Source organism: Trichosurus vulpecula, chromosome 5 (genome assembly GCF_011100635.1).
Source record: "Trichosurus vulpecula isolate mTriVul1 chromosome 5, mTriVul1.pri, whole genome shotgun sequence".
In the NCBI taxonomy this organism is placed as follows: domain Eukaryota; kingdom Metazoa; phylum Chordata; class Mammalia; order Diprotodontia; family Phalangeridae; genus Trichosurus; species Trichosurus vulpecula.
The window spans coordinates 303,246,512-303,258,985 of NC_050577.1; the positions used below are offsets into that span (position 1 = coordinate 303,246,512).

The 12,474-nt window shown below is 49.1% G+C and overlaps 1 protein-coding gene across 5 annotated transcripts in view; it reads right to left on the reverse strand.

Annotated features, from left to right (window-relative positions):
- The window catches only part of PPP6R2 (protein phosphatase 6 regulatory subunit 2), a 127,620-nt gene extending 115,437 nt beyond the window's left edge, over positions 1-12,183 (reverse strand). For 3 of the 5 annotated variants that reach the window (XM_036758844.1, XM_036758848.1, XM_036758842.1), the window contains exon 1: positions 12,038-12,183. The gene's annotated coding sequence lies outside the window, so the exon portion shown is untranslated. Of the gene's footprint in view, positions 1-9,437; positions 9,514-10,975; positions 11,059-12,037 lie in introns of those variants that run through there. The other 2 variants (XM_036758845.1, XM_036758843.1) reach the window with 2 other exon arrangements.
- Positions 12,184-12,474: the final 291 nt, after the last annotated feature.

Here is a 12,474-nt window from a genome sequence, read left to right on the forward strand (position 1 = left end):
TAGTGAGAAAAGAAAAAAGAAACAAAGTGGTGATCAAGGAAAGAGGTAAGAGAAGGCTTCAAAGGTCATATGAGGGCCTTACAAGTGAAATTGTTCAAAGAACCTCAGTCTGATGGAGAGCACTGGTAATTGTGAAATGACGTGCATTGCATGCTCTTCCCTACATCTCCCACGTCCATATGTCTGTCACAGCCAAATGGCCATCATCGAGGTCCCAAGGGGAAGGGACACTAGGAACTCTCTCCACACTCGCGGTGGGATAGTGAAGTGTTTCTGAGATAGTCACTGCACCCCTGCCTCAGTCTCCTCAACTGTAAAATGGGGATTATAACAGCAACTCTCTCCCACGGCGGCTGAGGATCAAATGAGAAATTACTTGTCAAATGCTGAGCACAGTGTGTCCCTCAATCGGGCAATGGTTGAACAAGTGGTGGTCTATGAATGTAACGGAATACTATCGTGCTATAAGAAACAATGAGCAGGCGGATTTCAGAAAAACCTGGGAAGACACACATGAACTGATGCTGAGTGAAGAGAGCAGAACCAGAACACCGTACAGCAATGCTGTACGATGAAGAACTGTGAATGACTTAGCTATTCTCAGCAATACAATGATCTAAGTCCAAGCCAAAGGACTCGTGATGAAAGATGCCAAGCACCTCCAGACAAAGAACAGATGGAATCTGATACAGATTGAAGCATACCTTTTTTTTTAACTTTATTTTTTTGGGGGGGTTTTTTTGGTCTGTTTTTTCTTTCACAACATGACTAATATGGAATACGTTTTGCATGACTGCACATGCATAATCTTTATCAAACTGCTTGCCTTGTCAATGAGGGAGGACAGGGACAGGGGGAGAGAATTTGGAACTCAAAATTGTGGGGAAAAAAAAGCAACAGTTAAAAATTATTTGTATATGTAATTGGAAAAAATCAAACATTAAAATTAAAAAAGAAAACCGCTTAGGACAGTGCCTGGAACACTGTAAGCAATATTATTAGTATTGTTGTTGCTGTTCCTTTCTAAGAAAAAATGGAAATGGGACTTCAATGGGGAATAAAAGGGTCTGAGGTGGAGGAGAAATTGACCCTTGTAAAGAAACCGCAAAGTGGAAAAACGTCACACAGAGAAGGAAGAGAAGCAACAAGTCAAGGCTCCATGGTACGGAGCTAAAAACCGAACTGGAGGTCCTTCTGGAAAAGAGCACTGGATGCTCTGAGGAGGGAGCAGCTCCCGTCCTCCAAGGAAGAAAAGAATGTAGCCACCAAAGCTGTCAGGTGAAAGACCAGCCAGTAAGGGTCCAAGGAAGAACTGAAGAGTAGAAATGGCTGTAGTAATGTTCAGGAGTAATAAAGGCAGAAGTTTGAGAACTGCGAATGAATGCATAGGTGGAGACATGGATGGATGGATGGATGGATGGATAGATGTGAAATGTGGACAGATGGACAGATGGATGGATGTGAAAGGTGAATGGATCGATGGATGGATGGATGGATGGATAGATGTGAAAGGTCGATGGGTGGGTGGATGGATAGATGGATGGATGGACATGAAAGGTGGATGAACAAATGGATGGATGGATGAATGGATAGATGTACAGATGAATGGATAGATGGATGGATGGATGGATGAATGGATGGACAGACAGACGGATGGATGGATGGATAGATGTGAAAGGTCGATGGGTGGGTGGATGGATAGATGGATGGATGGACATGAAAGGTGGATGAACAAATGGATGGATGGATGAATGGATAGATGTACAGATGAATGGATAGATGGATGGATGGATGGATGAATGGACGGATGAGAAAGGTAGATGGACAAACGGATGGATGGATGTGAAAGGTGGATGGACAGATGGATGTATGGATGGATGGAATAGATGGATGGAAAGGATGGATAGATGGGCAGACAGATGAATGGATAGAGGGATGGATGTGAAAGGTGGATGGACAAATGGATGTATGGATGGACAGATGGATGTGAAAGGTGGATCGATGAATGAATGGACGCACAGGTGAACAAACAGATGGATGGACAGCAGTTATTTTGTCCCAGGCAATGGGGATACAAAAGTGAAACTGTCCCTACCCTCAAAGAGCTTACATTCTAATAGGAGGAGATAACACTTATTAATGGTGTCCAGGAAGGAGGCAGTGATGATACGAAAGCACCTTCTGTCACATCCTTTCCCATAGCAATGTTAGTATTGATTTAACTGCTGTTGCCAGAGCAAGAAGTGGAGAGCTTGGGGTGGGGGTGGGTAGGGCAGATAACAAGATGTCCCATAGTCCAGGGGTTTCTGGCAGATGCCTAGACATAGAAAGCGCATGAAGCATGGTCTAAGGTTGGCTAGACCTCAGTTTTCAGTCAGTGTTTCACAAATCTGGACAGCTCAGTCCTAGGGTAGAACTCTAAAGCTGAGCAATCCTGACAGTCTGGATTTCCTAGTGGACAGCAGGGAATAAGACACGCACCAAAGATGCCACAAAGAGCCTCCTCAGCCATGTGAAACGGATGTCCACCAGTCACTTCTGGTGACTCACATGGGTACAACTCATACACTAGAAGAGACAATGCAGCAAGAAACCTCCAGGGAAGTACCCCAGGGATCTGTTTATCACCACCCAGTGGTGATAAAAATTTTATTAATGGCTTTTAAAAAGGCATGGCATGCATGCCCACCAAATCTGCAGATGGCATAGAGTTGGGAGGGACAGAATCAGAGTCGATGGACAGAGTCAGGATCTAAGAAGATCCAGAAAGACAGGCTACACTTATGCTGAATCAAAGAAGATGAAGTTCATAGGAGAAAATCACAAGGAGGCACAATTAGGCCATCCCCTGCAACGGTCATCATTCATTTCTTCCTCCTCTTCTTCCTCCTCTTTGTGGCTAAACCCCTGCAGAAAGCTATGCATCCTTGCTTCCTCCCATTCTTCTAAACCTTCTGCAATAAAGCTTCCAGCTGAACTTGCTCTCTCCAAAGCCTCCAATGAGCTCTTAATTGCCAGTCCAAGAGAACTTTCCCAATCCTGCTGCTTCCTGACCTCTCTGCAACAAGAGATGCTGTGGCCTACCTTCTTCTGGGATTCTATTCTCTTCCCTCTGGGCTTTTGTGACTCAGCTCTCTCCTGGTTCCCCTTCTTCTCATTCTTCACCCATGTCACACCCACTAACTGTAAACATCCACCAAAGGCCCCACAGGCTCTGTCCTGGAGCCCCTTCTCTGCACTCTAGACCATCTCGCTTGGGGATCTCCTCAGCTCCCAGGGCTTCAATTCTCATCTCTATGAGATGATTCCCAGATTTATTTATCCATCCCTAGTCTCTCTCCGAAGCAACAGTCACACATGAACTAGACCAGGTACTGGGAAGCATCTCAAACCTAACCAGAGCAGAGTCCCTCTTTCCCCCAAACCCTGGCCTTGGCCTACCTTCCCACTCCCTGTTGGGACCATCCTCCTGGTTCCTGAGGCTGGCGACCTGGGGGTCACTGCTAACTGCTCACTCTCACTTATCTGTACGTGCATCCAATATGCTGCCAAGGCCTGTCGACTCTACCTCCCAGGATCTCTGTGAATCCATTCTCTCTTCCACACTCACACAGGGAATGCCACACCTCCCCTCACTGCCTTAGCAGGTTTCCCTGCCACCTCCAGTCTCTCTCCACTCCAATCTAACCTCCAATCAGGTACCTAGAGTGTAGGTCTGACCATAGCAGTCCCGTCCCAACGTCCTCAATGAGCCATTTTGACTCCCTAGTACATCCAGGAGCAACTATCAAGTCCTTTGTTTGGATTTTAGGATCTCATGGTGCAGCCCTTCCTCCCATCCAAGACTTCTTAGGCTTCACTCCTCTACTGGCCTAGCTGCTGTTCCTCATCCAGAATACTTCTACCCCCTCCCTACCCCGGGGCTGTCCCGGCTGGCTGCTTCGGCCTTCCCTTCTCACATTCCCTTCCTTCTCTTCCCTGTGTATCTGTCTAGTCCTAGCCTTAGAAGAGGAGCTCCCTGGGGGCAGAGATTGTTTCCACCTTTCTTCGAATCCCCAAGGCTTAGCACAGGACCTGACACATCCTCCTTCAGTCATTTCAGTCATTTCTGACTATTCATGGCCCCACTGGGGGTTTTCTTGGCAAAGATCCTGAGGTGGCTTGCCATTTCCTTCTCCAGTTCATTTTACAGAGGAGGAAACTGAGGCAAACAGAATTAAGTGACTTGCCCAGGGTCACACAGCCAGGAAGTATCTGAGGCTGAACCTGAACTCAGGTCTTCAGGACTCCAGGCCTGGTGCTCTATCCACTATGGCACCCAGCTGCCCTACATGACACACAGTAAACATTTTGGTTGAATGATGCTTGACTGAAAATAAATGTAGGACAAAACAAAAGCAGTACAACAACAATGAAAAGTTCGGGGAAGCGCCATTCAAATCGTGTCATTTGAGCCTGACGTTAACCCTGTGAAGCAGGGGCTGCTATCATTATCTTTTCCATTCTACAGAACAGGCTGAGAGACTGAGACTAAGAGATACTCATTAACTTGCCCAGGGTCATAAAGCCAGGAAACGTCTGAGGCGGGCTAGAACAGACCTTCCAGAACCAAGAGGGGCAGCCGCTCCGCAACACCTTCTTGCAGCCAAAGCAGAACACGGGGTGAGGGATTGTGGAGCCACTGAGGCACATCTGCTAGAGCCCTGAGCCCTCCCCTCTGGGAGGATTCAGTTGAGAGTCTCAGTATTTGTGGTGATGTTCAGTGTTTCCCAAGCCCCGAGTCTTACTTCCTAAGGAGCCTTCATGGCACGTAGGCACAAGGCACCAGTTATCTAGAAATCTCCAGTCCAGTTCACTTCTTAATCAAGAATCGGACTTCTCCGTGTCATTCACCGTCCTCCCAAAACTCCCACGGCTCTAGTAAAACTTACCAGGAGGATCAAATACAAATTCCTCCGCTCGGCATTTCCAGCCCTTCCCAAGCCTCCCTGTTCCAGGCCAAACTGTTTTTGGCTGTCCCTGCTAAATGACATGCCTCCTCCTATCTCACTCTGCCATGAGTCCTGTCCTGATTCTGCCCCAATCATCAGGGCCTCCCACATGGAACTACCGTGCACTTATTCTACATCTCCTAACATACATGTTGATTCCTCGACAGAAATTCCTGGATGGCAGACGCTGTTTCGTGTCCTCTCTGCATCCCCAGTCCCTAGCACAGCACCTGTCCATAGTTCATGCCTAACAACTGCCTCTTGACAAACAGAGGTGCCTTAATAATAATGGCATCCTTCAGAGGTGAAGGATCCACAAAAGTCCTAGACCAGATTCCCAGTTGCTGGAGTGGCAGACATGGGCTTGAAGGGCTCTCCACTGAGACTCGGGACAGAGAAGAAAGCTGAGTGCAGTATGACACATACTCTAGGTTGGAGGAGTCGATTGCAAAGGGTTCAAAGGAATGATAGCTGGATGTCATGGACAAGTCAGCCAAGGAGAGATGGAAAGCCTTCGAGAATGAAACTGAAGTCATGAAAAGAAATATTTAAATGTGGAGAAAAGATCTGAGTTGTCTTAGGAGGCAAAGGGAAGTACACAGGAAACTCATCAACCAAGTTAGATTTTTTTTTTAAAGATACAGAGAGAAGACAGGCACAAAGGCAGAGAAGAAAGGATGGATGGAAGAGCTTCACATGATCCAGGTGTGCTACAGCTCAGAATGGAAAGCAAGGCCAAGCACGAGAAAACGGGATTCTTTAGAAAACTATAATGAGTGAGACAGAGTGCCAACAGAGGGACAGGACTGCTGCTTAGGGTGTCTGGGACACTCATTTGGCTTCTAGCTTCTCTGCCAAAGAAAATTACCTTAGCACTGGAAATGTGCAAGCCAAAATGGCTAATGGGGATTTCATCCTCAAAAGAAGTAAAGAGGGGAGCTGGCTGCCACTGGCCCAGATGAACCACCTCCTTGCACGATGAGAGAGCTGATGGACGGGACTGCTGAACCACCATTGATGATGTCTGACAGACTATGACAAACAGGGGAGTAATTTGGGAACGGATAACAGCAAACCCTGTCCCAAGTGTAGAGGGCAGAGATTAGAAGCAGTAAACGACAGGCCAGGGAGCTTGGCCAGGACATCTGGCAGAATGCTAGAAAGGATCATTAGAGATGGGGAAAGAAGCAGCATGCCGCCGTAGATAGAAAGCAAGACAGAAGATGTGGGTTCAAATCCTACCTGTGACACATATGCATGGGCTATGTGACCCAGAACAATATACTCAACCTCTCAATGCTCCCAGGCCACTCCAAGACTAAGTTTCAGGAGAGTTGCCAGCTTGCATCACAGAGGGAGTCTGCTCACTGGGAACGCACTAATACTAATAAAATCACAGGTAGGGGCCAAAAAGGAGAGAGAAAGACGCTCAGTGAACATTTAGAAAAGGAAGCAGTAATCACAACAAGCTGAGCTGGCCTCATCAAGAACAGGTCATGCCAGACTGGTCTCATATCCCTTTTAAACTGCTGGATCAGGGGATGCTGCAAACTTTGCTCACCTAGGCTTTAGCAGAGCATTTGGCAAAGCCTCTCATGCCATTCTTGTGGACAAGTTGAAGAGGTGGAGACTGGATGATAACACAATTAAAAGGATTCAGATTTGGCTGAATGGCAAGACTCAGAAAGGTTAGTTGTTGGATCAGGGGACTCCGCCCCCCCCCCAATCTCTGAAAAGAATCAGAGGGAGGTATATTCTCATATCTCCTCTTTGGGGCCAAGCTTATTCTTTAGAGTGTGGCAGCATTCACCCTCTTCTTTAAAACATAAATTGCAAGGACCCACATTACAAAAATGTTCATAGCAGCTCTTTTTGTGGTGGCCAAGAATTGGAAATTAAGGGGATGCCCATCAGTTGGGGAACAGCTGAACAAACTGTGGTATATGAATGTACTAGAATACTATTGTACTATCTAAGAAATGATGAGCAGGCCGACTTCAGAAAAACCTGGAGAGACTTATATGAACTAATGCTGAGTGAAGTGAGCAGAACCAGGAGAACATTGTACAAAGTAACAGCCACAGTGTGTGATGACTGACTTTGATAGATTTAGCTCTTCTCAGCAATGAAATAATCTAAGACGACTCCAAAAGACTCACGATGGAAAATGCCATCCACATCCAGAGAGAACTTTGGAGTCTGAATGCAGAGTGAAGCAGACTGTTTGCTCTTTTTCTGTTGTTTCTTCTTTCTCGTGGTTTCTCCCATTGGTTCTAGTTCTTCTTTACAACATGACTAATGTGAAAATAAGTTTAATGTGAATGCATAAGTAGGGCCTGTATCAGACTGCATGCCATCTTGGAGAGGGGGAAGAAGAAAAAGGGGGAGAAAATTTAGATCTCAAAATCTTACGGAAGTGAATGCTGAAAACTAAAAATTAATTAATTTTTTGAAATTGCAATTGATAAAAAAGAAGAGAGTTCAACACCAACTTGGAGGACAGTGCCTCAGGGATCTTTGCTTTGCCCTCTTATGTCTCCCATTTTAATTCCTGACTTGGATAAAGATTTAGATGGCGTACTTACGGAACTGGGAAATGACTTGAAGCTGGGAAAGATCACTAACAAGTTCCTGGCAAGATAAAATTCAATAGCAATAAACGTAGATATCTTACACTAGGCTCAAAAAAATCAGCCCCCCCAATACAAGATGGCAGAGGCCTGAGTAGACAGTAGCTTCTCTGAAAGCAGCACTGGCATGTCAGTGGCCTGCAGGCTGACTCAAGAGCCGATGGCTAATAATATGATCTTGGGCTGCATGAAAAGAGGCTGGAATACAGAGATAAGAGTCCTACTGGCCTACCCTGCCTTGTCTGTGGAAGAACACTGATAAGCTTCAAGGCTCGCAAGGAGGCTAACCAGGACAGTGAAGGTTCTCAAGCCCATGTCATCTGAGAATTGGTTTGAGGAGAAATGGAGATGTTTAACCTGGATGTGAGAAGACTCTGGAGTACAGGCAATGAGGAGACAGGAGACAGGGGAGTCATATTCTACTATGCAGGAGAATAATTTGACTTGTGTTTGGCTCTGGAAGACAGAGCCAGGTATTTGGGAATGTTGGGAAACACTTCCTAAGAACCAGAATGGCCTCATCAGCAGTTGGAGGAGCACCTGTCACTTATATTACAGTGGGGAGATCTTTTTAGTTTTGGGCTAGCCCACCTCATTTGGTTGATCCCCAGAAGGGGATCAGGTCAAAGGCCTCTGGAGAGCCTGACGCTCCACAGGCAGCCCGTCTCTTGAAGGAAGGCCCTCGGCACATGAGGCTGGCATGGCCAAGAGTCCCCCAGGTCAAGCCTGGATGGGCACTTCCTCACACTCTGCAGAGGGCTATGGAAAATGAACACAGGAGCCCTCTGCATCCTGAGATAAGTGGGCACAAAGGTGAAGGCTTGTACAGTGCTCCACAAGGATGTCAATCTGAAATGCAGTGCATTGTTTTGTGCCTCTATTTCAGAGAGTGATCCTCAGAACATAGCTCCCCATCCCAAGTGAACTCTTTTACCAAAGTCTCTGCTTGGGGGCAAGATTATCTACAGAAGACAGAATTCAGTCGTTTGGTGAGAAAACAGAACTAATGTATCAACCAGGCAAGGGAACATCTCGGCCACAGACTCCTCAATCTTCAAAGAGTTCACTCTAACATAAATTCATCCAAAGCAAGCCAGTGTAATGAAAACTAATAGATGCTCTGTTCTTTTCCCAGTCAATGTGTATTCCTCTCCAGACACTGGAGCGTCACAATGTAAAGGAATATAACAAATAAGACCAAGCCGGCTAGGCCCTCAAGATTCATTTTTTAAGGCATATGGTGATGGTGCTTCCCAGATGCCTTTTTTTTGGTGGGGGGGGGAAGGGTGGGGGGGACTTTTCAGAATTAATACTATTTGGATTTCACCTCAGGTCTAAGACTATGGCAAGAAAGAGAGGGAAGGAAATGGTTTCACCTTCATCCTCCTCAACATTCCTTAATTCAGTAAGTCTTCATAATGTAGTATGCTGGCAAGCAGATGAGAAATTTTGGTCATTTCTCTCTAGGAATAAATCTTCTCAAGACGACAATTCACACTTACCAACGAAAGGCAGAATGAACACAGGAGGAAAAAAACTGAGGAGCCAGAAGACCTGGGATGGTGTGGTCCTATCATTAATGGCAGTCCCACTCTTAACAGCCTGTGTGAACTCGGGCAATAGCTACTCTGTGCCTCAGTTTCCCTATTTGTGATATAATAATTATGAACCTACATCACTAGGGAACTATAAATATGAAACTGAACATTTCAATAGATTAAAAAGATTAGGCAAAAGCTATGATCATACTACATTAAGAATCTCATAAAAGTACTTTGGAGGGGAAAAAATAATCATAATTTAAAATTTTCATTACCTTAAACCAACCAATCTAAGGCACCACATCCCCTGGTTCTGTTGATCACCCTGCCAAATCCACTGGTTCTTAGATGCTGCAATGGGATCACATCATATTAAGTATATTAAATACATAGTTAAAATAATATATTCACTTTCAAAACATTTACTAATTAAGCTCTCTAACAGTTGGCTTGCACCTTATTCTTCCAAATTACTTCTACAGGGGTAAAGAAGGGTAGGGGCAAAGCCAAGAAGAATTTGCCATTTCTGCCCTAAATATCCCAATGAAAAATGAATGCCTCTCTTGAAAATTAGCCAAAAAACTGAAGCTTATTAGTCCAACAAATTTAAAAATTCAAACTAGATAAACAGAACTCTGACAAAATGAGCCCCCAAGTGAGAACCCCATATGCTGCCTGACTCCCAAACTGGGGCACAAAAAGGTAAGAGGAGCCATGCTTGGAACAAGGGCGAGCACAGCGTTCTAGATGTTCTCCCAAGGCTTGGGGGAGGAGATCCCTGGGCATTTCAACCACCACTACCTCAGAGCTGGGACACCTCCCAGAGAAGAGCCAAAAGCTGGCCTGACTCTGAACATACTGCTTTGGAAACAAGCCCGGAAACCAGGATATTCTTTCTCCAGACAACTTTACCAAGATTTAACCACCGGACGTTGGTGAGCCTCTTCGGATCTGACAATCCCAAGAGCTGGAAGGGGCCTCCATGGCCATCTAGCCTAACCAACTCCTCCTTAAAGGAAAAATTCTCTCGATCCAATACTTTTAATATAAATTTCTCAAATGACATCTGCTTGAAGTTATATATGGTAAACGGCAGATTGAAAGCCGAAATTCTGCAATCTGTTTTCTACTAGTAATGATGCAGCCTCCAAAAAGAAAAAATGAAGGAGGTGGTAAAGGCTTACAAAAGTAAACCAGGCACAGGCAATGGGGCCCCTTGGCTGGAGAAGCAAAGGAGAACATGGGAAAAATGGAAATGACCCTCAGGAAAAACCAACCAGAGAAGCCAAACCAGAAACAAGCAGCGCCAAGCAGAACAAGGCTCTTGCCTTTTCCATGTGACATTTTCCTTCAAATACTTTGAAAAAGCAATCACACTGCCCACTGCCCCACAAATCTCTTGGCTACACATCTCCAGTTCCTTAAATTGATAACCATCTTCTCCCTTGCAGGCCTGTGATGTCAAGGAACTTCTGGTTTGGGGACTCCTTCCCCCACAGAGATCAATGCCTATTCTGCATCTTAGAACAGGAGTGGGGAACCTATGGCCTGGAGGCCACATGTGGCCCTCTAGGTCCTCAAGTGTGACCCTTTGACTGAATCCAGACTTCCCAGAGTCATTTGTTTGGAATCACTCAGGTTCCCGGACTACTGATCGGGTCAGCGGCTTGCCCAGGGTCAGAGGCCCGGAGCCCGGGTCTTCCTAACTTTCTCTCCAGCACAGTGGCTGCCTCCACTGGCATGAACCCCAAGTCTTTTATCAGCTGCTCCCGGCTTCACCAGAGCCCCTAAGATGAAATGCCTGGACACGCACACAAGGGCTGGCCGGAGCAGAGTCCCTGGCGGTTTCACTCCCCTAGGCCCTGGTCATTAGGACTCGCTACGACACCAACGTTGTCGGCCCCCAGAGCCGATGGGTGAGTCACACTGGATCGATCAAACCAAAGGAGGCCCAGACCGCCAAGACCAGGGCGCAGTGAAGAAGCCTCTGGCAGACCCCGGGGCAGCAAAGAAGGCGCACAGGGAACAACTCAGGGAGGGCCTGTTAGCAGCAGCCGCGGGCCCCACAAGGAGCCGGGAGAACTCGCGGGGGACCAGGTCCGGAAAGGAGGAAGACTCGCTGTCGTAAGAGAAGAAGGAAAAGGAGAAGCGCTTGGCTGAAGGGCCGGCCGGGCCCGGGGCTGAGCCGACACACGGCAGAGGCGGAGGCCGAGGCCGCTCCACGGAGCCCAGGAACCGAACCCGCGGCCACACCGAGAGGGCAAGGACTGAGAAGAGGCCGGCCGAGGCCTGAGGGGGCTGGGCCGGGGCCAGGACACAGGCCAGCGGGGAGGGCCTTCCGCAGAAGGGAAGGACCCCGAAACACCGCTGCGGGCAGCGAGTGGCTGAGAAGGGGGCCGGCCGGCACACACCTACTGGAGGGGAGGAGGGGTCAGTGACAAAGTCCAGGAATGGGGGTCAGTGACAGTCCATCCCCCCCCCAAGAGGAAAAGGAAGCGACGGCAGGGCCGGGAGGGGGCAGGGACCGAGGGAGGCAGCGGCCCGGAGGAGGGAAGTGACAGAGACAGTGCAGGGGGTCAGTGACAGGGGCGGTGGGCCTGGCGGAACGCGGCCCGACGGCCGGAGGGGCAGCGACAAGGGCAGTGCCCAGGGTGGGCCGGGCAGTGACGGGGCCGGGGGCGGCCGGAGACCGGACAAGGGCAGGGGCAATGACAGGACCGGGGGGGAGGGTGAGCTCCAGGGCCGGTGACAGCAACAGGTGAAGTGACAGCTCCGGGGGGGGGGGGGGGGGTGATGGGAGCCCGGCCCGGGGCGGGAGGGGGGGGCGCCTGCAGCCCTCCCCCCGACCCCCTCCCCGGGGCCGGCCTTCCCCTACCTGCGCCTCGGCGTCGGCGCCGGGCTCCGGGCGCTCCGCGGCTCCGCCACCACCGCCGCCCCGCCGCCGCCGCCGCAGGCCTCACCGGCTCAGCCGCGGGCTCGGGTTCAGGCCGACTCACTCCAAAATGGCGGCTGCAGAGGCGCCTGACACGCGCGCGCCCGCGGCGGCGGCGGGGCGGAGCCGGGGGCGGGGCGAGCGCGCGCGCGGAGGGCGGGGCCGAGGACCTGAGGCCTAGGCCTGCGCGTTGAGGCCGACCGGTCCTCCCCTCCCCCCACCTCCCCGCCTGGCCCCGCCCCACTCGCTGGGGGCCCTTGCCCCGGATGCCCGAGGCTTCTCTCCCGCCCAGCTCTGGGCCCAGCACGTGGTGCCAGGGGCAGGGGGATGCGAGGGGCTACAACCACTGACGGAAGAGCCGGGCCTCAGTTTCCTGCTCT